Source organism: Pinus tabuliformis, chromosome 9 (assembly GCF_031772625.1).
Source record: "Pinus tabuliformis cultivar Carrire ecotype Pingquan chromosome 9, CPIR1, whole genome shotgun sequence".
In the NCBI taxonomy this organism is placed as follows: Eukaryota; Viridiplantae; Streptophyta; class Pinopsida; order Pinales; family Pinaceae; genus Pinus; species Pinus tabuliformis.
In genome coordinates, this window is record NC_142307.1 from 747,743,347 (window position 1) to 747,752,787 (window position 9,441).

The following is a 9,441-nucleotide window of genomic DNA, read 5'->3' on the forward strand; positions in this document are numbered from 1 at the left end:
GCCTCTTTGTCACTTTGTCATTTTACCTTGAGCAGTTCTAGCTCCATGAGAACTTGTTTGTCACTCAATTTCTTGTTTTCTTGTTCCAAATATGTGATGACATACGTGGACCTCTCCAAATTGTCCATAAGATCTTGTACTTGAGCCTCCTTTTCTTGTATGATGATGTCCTTTATGGTTTCTTCATCCTGAGCCTTTAAGTCAATGATTTCCACTCCATGATGAGTATAACGTTGCTACGGCTCATCCTGCTCTGTAAATTCAAAGTCTCTTTCCTTCTCATCATCACAACTCTCCTCCAGCCTCTTTTCCTTCCCATTGTGTAGCTGTTGCACTTGTACTTGATGTGTTGATGAAGAAGGCAAAGCCCCTTCCACATCCTGTGGAAATAGCATTTGCCTATGGGTTGATGAAGAAGGCAAGGTCCCTTCCACATCCCGTGGAGCAAACACTTGCCTATCGGCTGCAAATAATCTCCTTGTGCCCCTCTGATATGTCATGTATGTTTCAAGCACCTCAGTAGTTTTGGTCTCTTTGGCCTCCGCATCTATTTTCACTTGAGCACTGCTAGAAGGCCCCCCTACTTGTTGAGACACTGGTGGAGGAATTTGAGGACCACTGAAGATATCATGAGCAATAAATGTCTCCCAAGGGATGTTGAGGAGACTGAGATCATGAAGCACAATCATCTTGATTAGGGAATAATGGTAGGAACTGCTTATTTGCTGAGGGTATGGCTTCTTCTGGACAAAATGAGCCATCTTCTCAATATTCCTGAACAATAAATAAGGGAGGTTTAACATCCTCACCATGGTAAAATGCATGAGCAGTGTGATGTGATAGGTGTACAACCTGGAATATCTTCCCTCACAAGTGAAATACTTCATGATGATTTTCATCATGGGGACATACTTTTCTTCTAGAAATCTGAAAGGAAAAAGTCTCTTCACCTCATTTCTGTACCGGGGTTTGATATAAGGCTCATAATAGTGTTCATCTAGGTTCTGGGCCTTGTACCACTTCTCCCCTACATTTGGAATTCTGGTTTCATATGAAATGATGGAGGGTGAGACTATGAATGTTACCCCAGAAAGAGTCACCCTATTGTCCTGATGATGAGCTACAAAAAGTCTGGTGAGCTCAGGGTGGTGTTGAACTCTCTCTACTTGCTCACAAAAATCATAGCAGCCAAGATATCTGAAGCATGTGATAGCCAACTGAGAGGCCTGAAATTCTCTAAGGTTTAATGGCTCTTCCCTGATAATTCTACCTCCCTTGTGTGGTTTTATTTGATGCCTAGGTCTATCTGTCGAAATATCATTGCCTGTGTGTTCCTCCTCCTCATAGCCTTGGTCCTCTCTATCCATGTTTTCAAATTTGAGGTTGTATGAAGGGAATGGGTGTATTTGCAAGGCTTGAGGTTGTATGAAGGGATGAGTGAGAGTGATTTAGGAGTGAGGGGGTGGGAAATGACCTTATGGGCTAGAAAATGGATGAGGGAGTAGGAATCATAAAAATGAGAGGGAGGGCTTGGTTTGTTTGAGACATTTCTTTTTGGGAAAAGGGATAAGGGATGTGGATGTTATGGAATAGGGATAAAGAGATAAAGGGATAGGGAAAGAGTTTAGAGTTGTAGTGATAGGTGATAGTAGGAACAATGGGGGTTTAGTGTTCTAGGCATAACCAAGGGAGAATTTAGGGTTTAGACATAACCAAGGGAGAATTTATCTTAAAAGTTAAATTGCAATCCATTCAATGTAGTATGGAGGACAACTTACTTGTATGCAAGTAAGAGAGGGCAAATTTTAAGTGTGTTGAAGTTTTGAGGCCTTTTTGGCCCTTTTTCTAAACACAAAAAACCACTACATAGATGTGCAATGCCACTTATAGAATTGTAGTACAGTGTAAAATTACACTATGAAAATGACCAGATGCACAGCGTTGGGCCTAGACGTGCAACACCAAAACCTCAACGCGTAGCACCACCTCCTGAACGTGTAGTGCCACTTCAAACCGACTTTTGGCTGCCTTTGTGGTGTCCAAATTAGGCATGGAATAGCTCATTGAAAATCCTCCCCTGTCTACTTTCCAAAACATTTTGAATTTTTCAATTTGGAGCTCATTTCTGATGTCAAAAGCTCAGTCTCCCAAGACTGGTCAAAATGTGCAGAATGAGGCTGGCAAAATGCAGAGTGCTGTTTCAGTCAATTTTTGGAGGTTGTTCTCAACTCCAAATTGAGATCATGATAGCTCATTGTAAAGATATTTGTGTCTAGTTATGATTGGACTAATCAAAAAATTCATTTGGTCACCCCAGCTAGGATAAATATTGATTTTCCCAAGGTCAATCCAGAAGTGCATCAACTCTCCTGAGGAAAATGATGTTTTGGACATTTCTCCCAAACCATGAGACCTGTGTAAAATCTGAAGGAGGTTTTTCTTACGGGTTCAATATTGGAAAAAAACCTCTCTCACTGTTGTCAAATGCATCTTTTACTGCTCAGAAACATCATTTGAATAAAACCTATCCCGATGTGTGGAATAGGGGATTTGTAGAAATGAAGGGAAATGAAGGGGATGAGGGGCTTGTAATTTATTGAGAAAATTGTGGGAAGTAGGGAGGGATGTTAGGAAGTAGGGGAAAGTGGAATTTCAAGGATTGAGTGAGTGGAAGGGGTCCAAAATTGCAAAACACAGCCATAACCTAGAAAAGTGTCAAATTGTAGCAATAGGCTAGGGTTGGTGGGAAAATGATGAATTTGAGGGATATCAGTGATGTGAAGTATTTAAGAAGGTATATTAAGGATAGTGGAAGGTGTATGAGCATCAGGATACAAATTTTGTTGATGATTTTACCCTCCAAGAAAAATTACATTCAAAACCCTAGGAGAGGGAAATGAGCCTTACCTATGCACAACTAAAGCACAAACAAGGTGTAAAATGGCCCATTGGAACCTGAAATAATGATGAAAACTCTTTGAATGATGGTACACTCAGCTGAATGGTGACATGGACCAATACTTGGAAAACTTAGGAAGGAGTGAAAGCAATCCTAGACCTAATACCTAGTGACCAAATTTTACTCCAAGACTCACTGAAATGACAAATTTTGACTTTGACACCATAGGACCACTTTGTAAGATCATGTTTGATCATTGGTGGAAGTATGCAAATAATTAATCTAACATTGGCTCCATTGGGGATGGTAGCTCCTTAGAGGTGCTAAGAACACCATAGATGAAGTAGCCTTATCCATTGGGCATGGAGTAGAAAAAACTCAATCTGAAATACATGAATGAATACTGATGACTCAAAGACACAAACTGACTTTTACTCAACTAAAAACTGACTCAATACTAAAACACAACTAACAAACTAGAAAAGATGCTCAAAATGGATTTTATTCAGTAAAACCTACTCTAACTGTTCCATTCATCACCTGGTCAAGTGAAATGAAAAAACCAATGTAACCAAGTAAGCATTATGGCTGCTATTTGAATTCTCTGCAAGTGCTTGTTCATGAGCAAGAAGAAAGAAGTACTGAAATGAAACTCTCGTGAAAACTTGTAAATAGATCCAAATTTTCCCAGATTGAAGAATATGGATTCTCTATTAGACTCCAAAAATACTGCATGAGGATCTTGAAATTCATGTGCACTGGGACTTAGCTCATCCAATGGATTACTTTGCTTCTCCTCATACCATGAATGCAAACTTTCATTCGAGTTTTGTGACGAGACTCCTATTGAAAATGACAAATAAACTGGCTGTCGGATCAAGTTTGTATCCATACGTTTTCAAGCTCAAAGTTAGCTAATGGAGAAGGACTTTGACTGCATATATCATCCAAAACATTAGCTATTGGATCGTGGAAAGCTTGAAAAGACTGGTGCAACCCATTTTTTATTGGTTCCAATGAGATTGCATGATTTTCTACAGGCTACTCATCCTTTATTGAAGATATACTATGAAAATTTCCCTTCAAAAATTGAAATGATTCAAAACATAATGGTACAGAATCATCTTGCATCATTTGATCATATGTTCCAACTTCCAAGTCTTCATATGCAACCTGACATTCAATGGCATTTGGGGGCTGCAAATCTAGATATGAGAAGTCTTGAACAAGGATTTCATTTCCCTCTAGATGGTCCAGATCAAAACTTATCGACGTTTGATTTCTGATTGCACAAAAGTTGTCTCTGATGAACCGAAATGAAGTAAAACAAAGAGGCAAAGATCCTTCACTTAATTCAAAATTTTCCGCACTTTCCTCCTCAATGGTTGATCACTGTATTCGAGTTGTTGAAAGTGAACTTCCTTCTTCCACAAACCAGCTGTTGTTTTGTCTGCAAGACTACCTTCTGTTTGGAGAACATAATCATCATCATACTAATCAAACTTAGGAAAATCATCAGTATAAAACACATCATCAAGCATACATGTTAGATCAACAGATATCTCTTCTCCAAGATGATCTATAAAACAATCATTATCAGATCTATGATAACCGGGATAGGAAAGGAAATGTTTTGGATTAGCCACTTGTTTTTCTTCAATCAGCAAGCCATGGTCTTGAACATCATACTCATTCCTTGTGGTGATATTTTGAATCATCTCTTCCACTGCACTTAACAAAATGTCAAGCTTTACCTCTAAAGATGTCGATTCCTGTGGATCTATGTTCTTCCTCTCTTCTTCCTTCAACTTTTCCCTTCTGATCAGCAGATTAGCCTCTACATCTACTTCCCTGTTCTGCATCTCTTCAAGTGTTGCAAGGTTCCTTTCTCTCAGTTGAAACTCCATTTCCGAATCAAAGGCTTTTGGATCATGCAAGAGAGTTGAATCAGGAGGAGGTCTTATATTAAGAGGCATCAAATAATAAGCTTGGTTAAATCTGGCAGAAAATTGTTGTACTGTCTCCCCTGGCTGTCTTTCTAGCTAGTTATACTCTTCTAGAATCAAGAAAGGGTTATGTCTGACCACCCACTTGTCGAGGGAAACTTTGATGAACTGCTGGAAATTTGAGATGCTCACATTAGGCAGGGTTTTGAACCAACTCTTGACTTTGCCTTGCAAAGAAAGAGAAAAAAGCCTAATACTGACATCTTATTCATCAACTTCAAAAAGGTCAAGAAAAGACTCAAAATTCTGTACATGTCTCTCAACAGTGATGTTGTCACATTCACCATCAAATCTTGGTAGATATAGATAATGATTTTTAGGGAAAGCATGGTATATAGGAGGTAAAATAAGAGGCTTGTATCTATCTGGAATTTTACAAGGTATAGGATTATATACAGAAGCTTTAGAATTATTCTTTATCGACTCATCAGTATTAAGACAGTCATCATAAGATTCATAAGAAGGGTCTTGATCAATATCAAAGGGATTTGAATATTTTGTATTCACAATCTTCAAAGGGAAAGAATCAAATGCAGGTCTAGGATCCTTTTTCAAATACAATATAATTTGTAAAGCCTTCTAGACATTCTCGGGAAAAGAGAAGAAATAAATTATAACAAAGAACATAGAGAAGAAAGAAACGTTGAAGTCTTCTGGGATAGCTAAAGATGGATCGACCTGTAATAATTCCACTATTAGCTCATCTCAGCAAAATAGCGCTGCTGCCCACGTTGCTGCTTGCAGTCTCATCGAGAACACGTCAAATTCGCTTAACTCCCTTAGCAAGAAGTCTATAGTAGTTAATCTTTCACAGCTAGTGTTAGATGACAACCTAAAGCTGCTTCTGGAAAAGGGTTTAAATTTTGCATTATCCCCAGCCAAAATTCCTATATCAGACATCATAAGTAATATTGAAGTAATTATAAAAAACAATGACCAAAATACAGCTGAGGAAATAAGACAAGATGTTTCCAGAATTCTTAGAAATGCCAGACCTCCCCCCAGCAACATATCCAAATAAGAAGCCATAGCCCTAAAAAACATCAAGAATAACAAAAACATTATAATCTTAAAAGCCGACAAAGGTAATGCCACGGTTATCATGAATAGGACTGATTATGAGCATAAAATGGAAGATCACTTAAACAATAGTGGTTGTTATAGAGTTTTGAACAAAGACCCTAGCAGCAAAATTCTTCGCCAAGTAAGTGACAAAATTAAAAGCTCCTCTCTTGATGCCACCATTAAGAAAAGATTAATTCCTAACAATGCCATTATCCCTAGAATTTATGGAGTTCCTAAAATCCATAAAACTGGTGTCCTTTTAAGACCTATAGTAAACACTATAGGATCCCCCACTTATTGGTTAGCTAAATATCTAGCGAGCAAACTTAGACCTTTATGCGGTAATACTCCCTCTTACATCAAAGACTCTGCTTCCTTCATAGAATGGATTAAAAACCTAGAATTTAATGACAATGACCTAATGGTTAGCTTTGACGTGGTGTCTCTCTACACTATGATTCCTGTGGATGAAGCCCTAGAAGTTTTGAAGAAAATCACAGACCTTGAAACAGTGGAACTTATAAGTATTTGTCTTAAATCCTCATACTTCAGTTTTAAGGGAAAAATTTATGAGCAAACTCATGGTGTTGCAATGGGTTCCCCATTATCACCATTGATTGCCAATCTTTACATGGAACACTTTGAGCAAATGGCCCTTAAGTCTTTCCCCTTTACCCCTGAAGAATGGAAGCGATATGTAGATGACATTTTTGCTAAATGGAGCCATGGTTTGGACAAGCTGAAGGAATTTTTATCTCATATAAATAGCCTCTCTAAACACATAAAATTCACCATTGAAATTGAAAAAGACAACCAACTCCCCTTCTTAGATGTCCTCCTTACCAAGAAAAATGGTAAACTTAGCCACCAGGTCTTCAGAAAGCAGACACACACTGACAGGTATCTTCATGCTAACTCCCACCACCATCCTAAACAAAAATTTGGTGTCATCAAAACCCTAACCACCAGAGCCTCTAGAATCTCTGACCCGGAACATTTAGAAGAAGAACTTGCCCATCTCCAGGAAGTCTTTTTAAACAATGGCTATCAAAACCACACTATCCATAAAATAATTAAAGACTCCATTACCAATAAACAAATAAGAAAAACTCGTGATAACCCTAGAATCTCCTTACCCTATATTAAAGGTATCACTGATAAAATTGCCAGAGTTCTCTCTAAACATAACATTATGGTTGCCTTCACGCCCCCCAACACCATAAAAAACATGCTTGAGTCTGCTAAAGACACTATAGACCCAAAAAATCACAAAGGTGTGTATTCAATTCCCTGTTCTTGCGGTAAAGTTTATATAGGGGAAACAGGGAGATCCTTTGGAATAAGATTAAAAGAACACATTAATGATATTTCTAGAAATAGGTCAGATAAATCAGGTCTTGCAGAGCATGCTTGTTCCTCTTCTCACTATATATGTATGGAACAAGCTAAATTAATCCATAAAGAAGACCACTATTTAAAAAGAAGAATTAAAGAGGCAATCGAAATTGAGAAATCCTCTAATAACATGAATAGGGATGATGGTCTTAAACTAAGTAGTACCTGGAAACCCTTATTAAATAAAATGAAAAAATAAATCTTAAGCTAATCCAATTCAACCTTATGACTACATTTGACAATTCATAATTTATTTAATTAATTATATAAATTAATACATACAATAATCTCTTCTTCTTAAATCATTTCTAAGTAAAGATCTCACTTATACAACATATCACATAATTTTAAAAATAACATATAATATAATATATTGATGAAATTAATTAATTTATTAAGTTAATCCAATTTTTATTAATTTAATTTTCTCCAATTAGAATTAGTTCAAAACAAACATCTCATTTATATTATATCTCACATAATATGAAAAAACAAAATAAATAATAAAAAACATAAAATAAAATTAGTTATATATAAGTCTTTTAAATAAAAAATTATTTATTAACTGCAATTTAATAAAATAAAATAAATATTAATATTAATAATAATAATAAATAAATAAATAAATGGAATATAATAAATAAAAGAAAAATAAATAAATAAACAATATAAATAAAAATTAAATTAAATTAATTTATTAACTTAATCCATATTTTATGTTAATTTAAATTTCTTCATTTGCAATTATTTCAAAACAAATAACATTATTAGGTATAACATAAAAATATTTACATATAAGTCTTTTAAATAAAACTTATTTATTAACTTATCTCAATTTTGAAATTTAAAATAAAATAAATATATAAATATATATATAAACAAATAAAAATAAATTAATAAATTAATAAATTAATAAATAAATAAACAAATAAATAAATAAATAAATTTATATAATTAATTAATTTAATTAATTATATAAATTAATGCATACAATAATCTCTTCTTCTTAAATCATTTCTAAGTAAAGATCTCACTTATACAGCATATCACATAATTTTAAAAATAACATATAATATAATATATTGATGAAATTAATTAATTTATTAAGTTAATCCAATTTTTTATTAATTTAATTTTCTCCAATTAAAATTAGTTCAAAACAAACATCTCATTTATATTATATCTCACATAATATGAAAAATAAATAAATAAACAATATAAATAAAAATTAAATTAAATTAATTTATTAACTTAATCCATATTTTATGTTAGTTTAAATTTCTTCATTTGCAATTATTTCAAAACAAATAACATTATTAGGTATAACATAAAAATATTTACATATAAGTCTTTTAAATAAAACTTATTTATTAACCTATCTCAATTTTGAAATTTAAAATAAAATAAATATATAAATATATATATAAACAAATAAAAATAAATTAATAAATTAATGAATAAAAAAAAAAAAATAATAATAATAATAATAATTATTGAAATTAAATTGAATTAAGTAATTTATAAATGTAAATCTTCCAGCCGACAGTACAAGCTAAAAGATATCTTACAATTCTTCTATTAATAGCTCATTTTCTCGACTCTCTCTTCTCATAATTCAGATCTCATTGCCCTGATGATGGACTCACCTAGCTAGTCCGAAACGTCGGTTTCCTAAATTGCTCACAGGTTTTTCCATTAACAAAAAAAAAAAAAAAAAGAACATAATGTCTTGGATGAAATTCCAACTTGAATACTTGATCTTTCCATATTGTCCTTTCATGTTTCTTTTGGTCAGGTTCATCCTCCAGTGGAGTCCTTGGATCTAATCTTGAAACTGATTTGGAGTTGCCAGGCGAATGGTTTCAGCTTTCCAGTGTCTGATCATTGTCCACCATCAACAATATGATCTGAACTTGATACATCTTGATGAGGAACATAAAACTACATTCCCCAGTATGGTCTCCACTATGTTATCACCTGGATTGAACCTTAGGCTAAAGGAAGGCAATGCGAGGGTAACCACAAACCAAGCTTATCCAAGTAGCTAGTCCTACTAGGCCGGGAGAGGGATATCTC